The sequence below is a fragment of the Bufo bufo genome, chromosome 5, assembly GCF_905171765.1.
Source record: "Bufo bufo chromosome 5, aBufBuf1.1, whole genome shotgun sequence".
Taxonomy (NCBI): Eukaryota; Metazoa; Chordata; class Amphibia; order Anura; family Bufonidae; genus Bufo; species Bufo bufo.
In genome coordinates, this window is record NC_053393.1 from 43371755 (window position 1) to 43384632 (window position 12878).

The window sequence follows — 12878 nt, forward strand, 5'->3', positions numbered from 1 at the left end:
ACCAGCTGCTCTAATATGTGCCGGCTTGTATAACTTTGCGAATGCGCTCTTGAAGTATGGAGACGCCAAAGCCGTCTAAAAATCTCCAAGTATTGATCCACACCAGCGATACTGGATAAGCTGTCCTACCAGACGCGTTTCGGAACAGGTGTTCCTTCCTCAGTGGTAAACAATGATATATACTAAAGGGAGCGATTGCAAATGGCAAACTATGGACCGGACTGTGTTCTAACAATTTTGATCATATAGTGTTAAGTATAGTGCACACTGTGCGTCTTTGGACTCAGGTTGCTCTATTATTCGTTACATATTGAGATTAAATACATATAACAGGCAGTTAGCCCCAAAATAAAACCTAATATCAAGAAAATAATGCACAATAATAAAAAAAAATTAAATTTAAAAAAATAAATACAAAAACAAATGCATATACGGTCTTCTACTTATCTAAGTTAATGGTGGAAGGGGGTGGGGGGAAAGAAGCAGAAACAGTCCTTCTGAAAATACTAGTACCCATTCAAATAGTGCCCCTGACACTAATAGTGTAGACATAGGGGCGTGGCCCGACGCGACATGGTGTGAGTCGCATGTGTGAGGGCTCCTGCCGAAATCCTTTAAAAAACAGCCTGAGTACCTGCCAAACACACTCTGGACCGGCACGAGGAAAGTAACACCCACTGGGGAACGAACAAACATCCTCCAGTGTGCAGAAATATGCCCAGGAAGGGTAAATCGACGTCCAGACCGGAGCGGGAGGTTCAATTCCAACATGGCACTGGTGAGGGGGAGGACCCGCAAGACAGGAGGACCTCGTGGCACAGGTAGACAATGGCGCCCGATTTCTCGTCTAAGGATGGGGGGAAGTCCACAGACGATGAAAGACAAGATAATGTTATCCCAGCAAGGCTAACACCTAGTAAGCAAAAAAGGGCGGCTGGGGAACGACATAATTCCTCTGAAAAGGAGCCTACTTTAAAGGATGTTATGGTGGCGGTGGCAAACTGCAATACCACTCTTAAAGGGAACCTGTCAGTGGGATTTTGTGTATAGAGCTGAGGACATGGGTTGCTAGATGATCGCTAGCACATCCACAATACCCAGTCCCCATAGCTCTGTGTGCTTTTATTGTGTAAAAAAAACACAATTTGATACATATGCAAATTAACCTGAGATGATTCCTGTCCCTGAGATATCCTTGCAAGTTGGGAGTTTAAGGGAAGATCTGTCCTTTATAAGGAATGACCTACACAAAATTGCTGAAAGAACCACTGAAGTGGAAAGAAGGGTGTCAGACCTGGAAGATGTAACAGGGGGCCAAGACAACAGCTCGAGATATAGATGCTTTGTTTGCCAAGTGTGGGGATTCGCTCTGGTAGTTAGGATAAGCGGGTACAGTACAGAGGCAAAATACAAGTTTATAATTCAAACTTCAGTGTTTATTCACACATGATGGCACATGACGTCACTTTTGCAGTGTTGGTGTTACTTCACACCCAATGGCAAGTTAATAAAACAAAAGTCACCTTGGTGGCAGTTCTGCCAAAGTTCAAATACAGGCTTTAGGCGGCCTGTTCCCCTGACACACGGGTCTCCGCTCTCCAGCCCAGCACAGGCCTCAGATCCCAGCACACAGACCTCCTGAGCTCGACTGTTAGATGGAGGTAATCCTCTCCACCTGGCAGTGCTGGCTGATTTTTATACCTGGCAAAACCCGGCCTGGAACGTGGGGAGTAGTCACCCACCCAGCACTTTGACTACTCCCAGTAAGAGCTGTCCCGAATCAGCTATTACAGCCATGCTAAGTACCAAGGTGTCAAACAGCAACTGCTGCTGACAAATAAAAACTGGCTTTTACTCCACCGAGGCCAGGAACCTTGGTGACATGTACCCATCATCCACGATGATTCCTTGTACCTTCTTACATACCTCCCCCCTTTGTTCAACCCTGAGAGGGTAAACACATGCCATACAGTATACTCGGGACAGGGCATCCGCATTTCCCTGCAACCGGCCTGCTCTGTGTTCTAGGGAGAACTTAAAGTTTTGTAAGGACAGGAACCACCTGGTGACTCGGGCATTTCTCTCTTTGGCCTGGCTCATCCACTTGAGAGGGGATTGGTCAGTCACCAGGCGGAATGTTATCCCCAACAAATAATAGTGGACAGACTCGAGTGCCCACTTGATAGCCAGGCACTCTCTCTCTCTCCACTATACTATACCGGGTCTCAGCTAGGGTGAGCTTACGGCTGAGGAAGACAACGGGATGCTCCTCCCTGTTGACTTCCTGAGACAGTACAGCACCGAGACCTACTTCGGAGGCATCGGTCTATACTATAAACTCCCTTTTGAAGTCGGGCGTCACCAAAAGCGGGGACCCGCACAGGGCCGCCTTCAAAGAGGAGAAAGCCTCTTCCGCCCGATCATCCCAGCGAACCATTACTGACTTGTGTCCCTTCAAGAGCCCTGTCAATGGCGCGGCCACCGTAGCAAAGTGGGGGACAAACCTCATGTAATAGCCCACCATTCCCAGAAATGACTTTACTTGCCTAGTGGTGACAGGTCGGGGCCAATTTTGTATTGCCTCTATTTTGTTCACTTGGGGTTTGATGACTCCGCGCCCAATGACACACCCCAGGTACTTAGTCCTCTAACCCTGTCGCACATTTTTTTGAGTTAGCGGTTAGTCCCGCCTTCCGAAAGGAAGTCCACTACAGCCTGCATTTTGGGTAGGTGACTTTCCCAGTCGGTACTGTGGATGACAATATCGTCCAGGTAAGCTGAAGAGTACCAATGATGTGGACGCAGCACAATGTCCATAAGCCGTTGAAAAGTGGCAGGGGCACCATGCAGACCAAAGGGTAGCACCTTGTAGACCAAAGGGTAGCCCTTCAGGTGTGATGAAGGAAGTTTTCTTTTTGGCAGCCTCCGTTAAGGCACCTGCCAGTACCCTTTTGTGAGGTCCAAAACCGGGCTTGTCCTAACCTCTCATCCACCCGGGGCATGGGATATGCATCGAATTTGGAAATCTCGTTCAGTTTACGAAAATCGTTACAGAACCGTAATGTCCCATCTGGCTTGGGTATTAAGACTATAGGACTTGCCCACTCACTTTTAGACTCCTCAATGACATCTAGTTGCAGCATTAACTGCACTTCCTCCGAGATGGCTTGTCGCCGAGCCTCGGGTACCCGGTATGGTTTTAACCAGACTTTGGCCTGAGGATCCGTGACAATGTCATGCTGGATTGTGGAAGTGTGTCTACGGAGGTCCGAGAACACATCCGTGTTCCGACTAACGAACTTCCTGGCCTCCTGAGCCTGTTAAAGGGGATGCTGTTAGCAACTTTTACGGCGGCAACTGCTTCCCTTGAATCAAAGGGGCCGAAACCTCTTCCCCTAGAAAACCCGGACGCGGGCTGTCTTCCATAGAGGTCTCCCTATCCTTCTACGGCTTAAGTAAATTAACATGGTAGATCTGTTCCGGCTTACACCGCCCTGGCTGGTGTACCTTGTAGTTCACCTCTCCAACTTTCTCGAGTACCTCGTAGGGCCCCTGCCACCTAGCCAGGAACTTACTATCCACGGTTGGTACCATACCAAAACCCGATTATAGACACGACTCTGGGCTCGTTGAGCTGCCTCTATATGCTCCCTAACAAGAGGCAACAATGTCTCTATCCGTTCTTGCATCTGGGTAATATACTCAATAACACTTTTATACGTAGTGGGCTTTTGTTCCCACGCCTCTTTGGCTACATCCAAGAGACCGCAAGGGTGTCTGCCATATAGCAGTTTGAAGGGCGAGAACTCAGTAGAGGTCTGGGGAACATCTCACACTGCGAACATGAGATAGGGCAAAAGAAGGTCCCAGTCCTTCCCATATTTAGCCACCACCCTTTTCAACATATTTTTTAATGTTTGGTTGAACCTTTCTACCAGACCATCTGTTTGCGGATGATAAACAGACGTCCGTAGCTGTTTTATGTGCAGCAACTTACAGAGTTCCCTCATCACCTTGGACATAAAAGGGGTCCCCTGGTCAGTCAGCACCTCTTTAGGTAGCCCCACTTGGGAGAACATTTCCATTAGCTCCTTAGCTATCAGTTTAGCCAATGTATGTCGCAGTGGCACCGCCTCCGGGTACCGAGTAGCGTAGTCTAGGACGACCAAGATGTGTTGGTGTCCTCTAGCGGACTTCGGTACTGGGCCTACGAGGTCCATAGCAATACGCTCAAACATTACCTCGATGATCGGGAGAGGTACTAGGGGACTACGGAAATGTGGCTGGGGCCTAGTTATCTGGCAGGTCGGGCACTACTTACAGAATTTGTCCACCTCACTAAACACCCTGGGCCAGTAAAACCATTGTAGAATCCGGTCCTGTGTTTTCAGCATTCCCAGATGACCCCCGAGAACATGTTAGTGGGCTAACTCTAACACGAGTTTGCGATAAACCTGGGGCACCACCAACTGTTCAATGGGTTCACCCCGCAGCTGGTTTACCCGATACAACATATCCCGCTGAACCACAAAACGGGGGAACACCAACTTTGCCCCAGCTTGTTGTGGTACACCATCTACTATTAATACATTTTCCCAGGCTCGGGATAGGGTGGGGTCCTGGTGTTGTGCAGTACCAAAATGATCCCCAGAGACATTGAGGTCTGCCAGCTCAGGCCCCGGCGGAAAGTCCTCCACGTCTCCCACCATTACACTCAATGGGGTTGTCTCCCCCTCTTCCACTGGAGTGGCGGTCACCCCTACCTCTGGCTCTTCGGCCTCGGGTTCCTAGGGTTCTGGCCTCTCCCCGGAGCAAGGCCACTCTGCTGGGGTTACCCCTGTCTCATGGGTATCAGTCACTTTCGTAGCAGGCCACAGTGCCGGGAAACCAGGGAAGTCTTTCCCTATTATAAGTTCGTAGTGTAAGTTTGTGGCAACTGCCACTTTGTGAGTCCACCTGCCGGCCCCTGTGGTTCAGACACCAGGGCGGTGAGATAGTCATTTAAGTCCCAATGAATGCACATGACCCAGACTTTCCGGCCAGTATACTCAGCGGACCGTACCACGGGAGCATTTACTAAGGACACCAGACTCCCTGAGTCTAGCAGGGCATGTCTACCACTTACACCTGGCACAAGTGATTTAGAGTTTCTAAATGGCACACAGCTTCCTGGCATATAACGACTGGCGGAAGCCATAGTTAGTGTCCATGGGTTCCACCTGATGTGGACAGTCAGCTCGTACATGGCCAGGCTCCCGACACCGCCAGCAGACTATCGGAGCCGGATCTATAGGGGGTACATCCCGTCCGGGTTTGGTTGACACAAGTCGCTGGGTCTGGGGTGGAGATTTATGGGATTTGACTGCGCCCATCCCAAAAGAACCCTCCTGTAGATTCCAGGTAGCCTCATAGCGTTCCACCAAGTCGACCATTTCAAGGGCATTTCCTGGAGAGACCTGGCCGATCCATTGCTGGAGAGGGGGTGGCAAAGACCTCCAGAACATATCAGCCAATAGTCTATCCAGCATAGCCATAGGACTCAGCACCTCAGGCTGTAGCCAATTTTGAAAAAGGTGGAGTAAGTCATAATACTGGGGGTCTTGCAGGCTCAGCCGGCTTAAACCCCCACTGATGTACCCGCTGGGCCCAGACCAACACATTCACCCCCAGTCTTGCCAAAATCTCACCCTTCACTTTTTGGTAGTCGGCCACTTGATCATCCGGCAAGTCAAAATACACCCGCTGGGAATCGGATGCCAGGAACAGAGCAGCAACCTCAGTCCACTGGTCTCGGGGTAGCTTCTCCCTTGTGGCCACTTTCTCGCACATCGCCAGGTAGGTTTCGATGTAGTCTGCAGGTGTGATCTTAGGAATCGCCGCACGGACTGCCTTCCGGGCATGATGGACGCTCGGGGTTGCTCCTGCTGTCTGCAAAGCCATCACGTGTTGTAACAGCAACTGGTTGGTCTCTTGCTTCTGCTTCTTAGCCTCCCGTTGTTGCAGGTTTGTCTCTCGCTGCTGCAGATTAGCCTACATGAGAGCCTTCACAACAGCCTCCATTTTGTCGTGGGACATGGGTGGTAATACCGCTGGTTAGATGTATGACATACCACCGTGCCCAAAAATTCACGCATCCTCCACCAATTGTGGGGATTCGCTCTGGTAGTTAGGATAAGCAGGCGCAGTACAGAGGCAAAATATAAGTTCGTAATTCAAACTTCAGTGTTTATTTACACATGATGCCAAAAACAAAACGTCACTTTTGCAGTGTTGGTGTTACTTCACACCCAATGCCAAGTTAATAAAACAAAAGTCACCTTGGTGGCAGTTCTGCCAAAGATCAAATACAGGCTTTAGGCGGCCTGTTTCCCTGACACACGGGTCTCTGCTCTCCAGCCCAGCACAGTCCTCAGATCCCAGCACACAGACCTCCTGAGCTCCACTGTCAGACGGAGGTAACCCTCTCCACCTGGCAGTGCTGGCTGATTTTTTATGCCTGGCAAAACCCGGCCTGGAACGTGGGGAGTAGTCACCCACCCAGCACTTTGACTACTCCCAGTAAGAGTCGTCCTGGATCAGCTATTACAGCCATGCTAAGTATCAAGGTGTCAAACAGCAACTGCTGCTGACACATAAAAACCGTCTCTTACTCCACCAATGCCAGGAACCTCGGTGACACGTACCTATCATCCACAATGATTCCTTATACCTTCTTACACAAGACAGATGACTTTGAAAATAGTCACGGCGCAATAACATCAGAATTGTTGGTGTTCCTGAGAAAGTTGAAGGTGTAAATGCCACCGATTAAATAGAGAAATGGATATCTCAAAAGTTTCAAGACAAGGGACTATCACGCCTATATGCTGTGGAACAGGCACACAGAGTCCCCACTAGACCACTCCCCCCTGGGAGACCACCACGTCCAATTCTAGCCAAAATACTTAATTACAAAGATAGGGACACCATACTGAGACTAGCATGAGACCATCCGGATCTATCCATTAATAATGTTCAGATATCATTCTTTCCGGACTATTCCACTGAAGTCCAGAAAAAAGGGCACTCATTATGGACATTAATCGGAGATTGCGGAATCTTCAAATACCATACTCCATGCTATTCCCGGCGAAACATAGTAGCGGCTATGGGAAATACGCAATTTTTCAAAGATCCGGAGGACCCACTGAAGTGGTTGGATCTACCATACATGAGAATCAACTGAAGACGAAGGACGTCGGCACATGAAGTATAGAAGATTGGGAGGAACAGCTGATCTAACATTCTACTATGTTTTTCCCCCCTGAAGGGGTAATCGAGTTGTTTTATTTCCTTCTCCTCCCCCATTCACTATCTAGTTCCTCATGTTACAGTTGGGAGGTGGGAAAATACCGTTACCGGAAGTACAGGCCCAAAAGGGACTTAATACTACATTGGAGAGGTACCTACAGCAGCCTTGGGGCAGGAGCGTGAGTAGCATGTGGGACTTTATCAAGAAACTCTAGTCTGTGCAATCTAAAGCACAGGGCTGGGCCATGTTGCAGAATATGCTGGGCAAAGGAGTGTGGTTATGCCCATGTTGGGTAGTCTATAAGGCCTACTACAGGGCAATCTGTTTGAAGTTTTCTAATTGGGGAAAAACAAAGGTTGAGGGGGGGGGGGCACTTCAGCATTGGTAAGATCTCAAGGATTGAGCCAGGATCTATTGATATATGGTTTGCAGTGCTTACAGGGCGAAATTACTGGATAATATTCAGAAATTACTCACATGACTAAGATAATTAGCTGGAATGTGAGGGGAATGGCCCATGCAGCGAAACGCCAAAGCATATTTACATACTTGACGAGGTTTCACCCTTCCATATACTGCCTACAAGAGACCCATTTGAATAAACAGATGTTACACACTGTGGGGAAGTCCTGGGTGGGCCACTCGGTACATTCGGTGTTCTCCTTCCATTCCAGAGGGGTAAGCATTTTAATTCGCTTTGAAAGTATTCGAGAACATGTTGACACTGAAGGGAGATTTATATGCTTATACTGTACTCTAGATGGCGTGCAAATGATTTTGGTGGTGGTTTATGTTTGGATTTCTTGGCCTTATACACAGGCACTTCTTGGATTTTGGTAGGAGATTTTAATAATGTACCTGACGAGAACATGGATAGATGTAGGGGTGCTGGGTTTGGAAGACAAGCAGGCCCCTCCTCTCTACAGAAGTAGGGCTGTTGGATGTCTGGAGGTTACAGCACCCGGCAGAGTGTACATATTCCTGTAGCTCTTCCACTTACTCCTCACTATCGAGAATTGATCTGTCCCTAGCTAATAACAGAATGTACCCATTAGTACAATCTTCGGAATACTTACCCAGATCCTTATCGGATCATTCTCCCCTGAAGGTTGAACTATCCGTGTCTGCAGGTACTAGGCCAGGACCCAGGATGTGGAGATGCAATGCTTTCTGGTTGCAGATCTTGGGACACATGAAAGATGTTGAGGCTGCATTGAGGGAGTATTTTCTTTTTAATGAAGGGACAGCACCTATGCACACGATATGGGACACCATGAAAAGCTTCTTAAGAGGAATATTAATTCAGTCTATTTGTAGGCATAAATCCAAATCGAGGGAGGCGGATACTCATATGCATGAGAAGGTTAAAGAGGGGGTCTGATCCCCTCTGCAATGCATTACAATACATCTGTAATCACAGAGTAATCAACTAACAGGTTGCCTAAGAGACCGGGCCTGAGGTTGGATCTCCTGGGCACCCGTAGAAGGCAGGTCCCGATGCCATGCAAGGCATTGGGCAACCTCTGCACAGCATCGGGCTGCCTTCTCACCCATCGGGTCCCCGCCACAGCAGCACGGGGACCCGATGGGCTCACTCACCCACAGCAAACCCCTTCTATGTCGCGGTCAGCATAGAAGGGGTTAATGCGCCTGTGCTTTCCACAGTAATAGTGCTCCCCAGAGTCCCACCAATAGTAATAATTATCTGTCAGAGCGCACCAAGTATTAACAGTGCCCCCAATAGTAATAATAATAATTACCCAGAGGTTATCATACCCCCATAGTGGCCATACTAGTAATCAAGTTACTCATAGTCCCCCAGTAGTAATAATTTTCCTTATGTGTGCCATTTAGAAAAATGAGTCAGAGATAAAAGAAATATAGGAAATAGCTCACCCACTCGCATCCACTATGAGGTGCTCTAGTCTAAATGTGAAACACCCTTCACGGCTAAAAATACATAGAATATTGGAAGACTGGCACTCTCAACACATGGAGTCATAAGGTTGCAGATCACAAAATTTATTATAGGTACATAAAAAGTTAAAATTAATAAAATATGCAATTCAATACACTGTTAGTAAATAAACACACTCTGGTATCAGTAGTAACAAATGAATCAAGGTGATAAGTTCATTTTGTCAATGCTACAAGTCCATAAAAAATTGGCAACAAAAAAAGAAAGAGCCTCCCTTTTTGTTCCTGATAAAAAAGATCCAATATTGAAATACTTCAGTTATATTAAACTCTAGGTATGATATTCCTTTTCAAGCAGGCTATATATTTTAGCAGTTCAGAATATATCTGATAAAGCCCACTCTATAGGTATACTTCGGTGGTAATCAGTCCCTTCGGTATCTCAAGGTATATATAGTGCCAGCCCACTATACGGGCATGTCTCTGTAATAGTCCGGCACTCTCAGACAATGTACCGATGACAACCCACTGTGTGGGCTTACCTTCTCCTTTCTGTCGGACAGTCGTCCAAGTGTTCTAGGAGCTGCTGGAGGCCGGCGTGCCGGCTGTTCCTTGGTCAGCGTTCCACGTGGAGTCAGAGACAAAATCGTCGCTCCGGAAGTGACGTAGCGGCACTCGAGGTTTTGTTCTTTAGTATTTTCTTCGGCCAGTTGTATAAGGCATAAGCTCCGTTCCGTCCGATCAGGGATACAGTGCACTGTTATGCCGCAGAGTATAAGGAAAATCTTCTTATAGCTGGGTCATGTATAGATCTTTATCCAGATCACTAGAAACCTAGTGGTTTCTAGTGATCTGGATAAAGATCTATACATGACCCAGCTATAAGAAGATTTTCCTTATACTCTGCGGGATAACAGTGCACTGTATCCCTGATCGGACGGAACGGAGCTTATGCCTTATACAACTGGCCGAAGAAAATACTAAAGAACAAAACCTCGAGTGCCGCTACGTCACTTCCGGAGCGACGATTTTGTCTCTGACTCCACGTGGAACGCTGACCAAGGAACAGCCGGCACGCCGGCCTCCAGCAGCTCCTAGAACACTTGGACGACTGTCCGACAGAAAGGAGAAGGTAAGCCCACACAGTGGGTTGTCATCGGTACATTGTCTGAGAGTGCCGGACTATTACAGAGACATGCCCGTATAGTGGGCTGGCACTATATATACCTTGAGATACCGAAGGGACTGATTACCACCGAAGTATACCTATAGAGTGGGCTTTATCAGATATATTCTGAACTGCTAAAATATATAGCCTGCTTGAAAAGGAATATCATACCTAGAGTTTAATATAACTGAAGTATTTCAATATTGGATCTTTTTTATCAGGAACAAAAAGGGAGGCTCTTTCTTTTTTTGTTGCCAATTTTTTATGGACTTGTAGCATTGACAAAATGAACTTATCACCTTGATTCATTTGTTACTACTGATACCAGAGTGTGTTTATTTACTAACAGTGTATTGAATTGCATATTTTATTAATTTTAACTTTTTATGTACCTATAATAAATTTTGTGATCTGCAACCTTATGACTCCATGTGTTGAGAGTGCCAGTCTTCCAATATTCTATTTAGAAAAATGCCCCTAATGTTTTCCAGTGCAAAAATACCCCCTTCTAATGTGCGCTAATACCAAAATGCCCCTTTATGTGTGCCAGTGCAATAAAATACCACCTTATAATGCATGCCAGTGCAAAAAATGCCCCCTTATAATGCACACCAAAAGCAAAAAATGCTCTTATAATGTCCACCATTGCAAAAAAATGCCACCTTAAAATGTGTGCCAGTACAAAAAATGCCCCATCTTGGTGCCTCCAATAGAGTCAGTGTCCCCATAGTGCTCCGTAATGTATGCCAGTACATGAACATGCCCCTTATATGTGCTAGTAGAAAATGCCGCTATTTAGCGCCCCCAGTAAATGCCCCCATAGTGCTTCTCAGTCGCCAATCCCCCTGCTTCTCTCCTTCCCCCATAGTGGCAGCATGGTGCCAAATAAAAAAACAATAAACCCACATACTTACTTCCAAACAGTTGTTAGTGATGCGGTGCAGGCCTCTTCTGGCCTGTTTACAGAGGTGTACGCTGCCCTGCTCAGGCGGCGCAATGATGATTACGTCATCACACAGCCTGTGCCGGCCTCAGCTACAGATCCTGTGCCTGAAGCCTATCAGAGGTAACGGCTATTGACTGTGCGCCACTGGCACTGCGGACCACCGTGGCTTAGTGGACCGGTCGCAATTGCGCTGCAACCCCTATAGCTATACCACTGCTATATAGCGCTTCATCCGGCCAATGTTTGTGATGTCATCGGTGACGACTAATGACACATACATTGGGGGAGGAATCAGGCTGGGATAAATCACAATGAACGTACGACTTGTGATCTACAGCGAATCAGAAAGCAAACAGACAGGATCACATTAGAGGACACAACTAGTGTTGAGCGAATCAAAGTTAACAAAGTCGTATTCGATCCGAATTTCAGGAAAAATTCAATTCGCCACAAATCCGAATTTCTTGGCGCTTCGAGGTAACAAATAAATTTTCCTGAAATGGAGGTAAAAAAAATACATACTTCATCCATTTGATCGCGGAGAGGCCTTCGCAGCCATCTTAATTGAAGAAAACACGCCAAATCTTGTGCATGCTGATGTGTGATGTCACCATGTCATCACACCCGAGATTTGGCGCGTTTTCTTCAATCAAGATGGCCTTGACGGCCTGTCCGCAATCAAATGGATGAGGCATGTTTTTTTTTGTTTTTTTTTAAACCCCTGAAAGGTCTCAATGTGAGTCACAGATGTGATCAGTGTTGAATGCGGCATTTGAGGGGTTCAATGACAGGGGACGGCGTGATTGCCGTTCCCCATGATTGCGCCGCTACATACAATGGAATGAGATTCGTGACAAAGTACTTAGTAACGAATCCGAACTTCTTGTCGAAGTTCGGCGAAGCAGCCGAATGACATTTTTGAAAACTTCGTTGATCACTAGACACAACAGATCTGCTATCATTTACGTTAGAAATTGCCATACATTATAGTGAAATCTCCACCAGCTAGGAGGCAAGGGTGCAAATTTATTAAGAGATCTGTCACACACATTGCACGTTTGGACTAAGTGGATAATCACAAGAGGAGTTTTTTATGTCATTTGTTCTTCTGTCTTGTAACCCTGGGTCCCATCTCAGCATCTTCTTCTGGTGACTCATGTAGTCTGGCAGAGTCTCTCCTATTAAGCACTGGTCCCAATCTGCAGACAACTAAGGGCTCTGACTGCTCTTCTTATGTACAGTTTTACCTGAACTAGAACCTTCTAGTGGGAGTTGTGGAGTGGAGAAGCACAGCCTAAACAGAAACATTGTTACCATTTTTGTCTATCATAGACTTGTATGGAACTTCATTGCAAATCTATGGAAATGAATTACCAGTTTTTCCAGGCATAAACAAGCCTTCAGACATAAACAACAGAGCTAACCCAGACGGTCAGAAAGTCAGTGTGTCTGTTTTTTCCCTCCAAAACTTTGCATAGATAGAAAGTCATAAGGTCTCTCAGTATTAACTGGCTGTGCATTAACCCTTTCCACAGTGCAGTCCAGATATAGTGTAA

General features: G+C 46.8%; 1 protein-coding gene across 1 annotated transcript in view; it reads right to left on the bottom strand.

The window, feature by feature from the left end:
- The window catches only part of FER1L6 (fer-1 like family member 6), a 240040-nt gene that overhangs the window by 213100 nt on the left and 14062 nt on the right, over positions 1 to 12878 (bottom strand). The window lies entirely within an intron of this gene.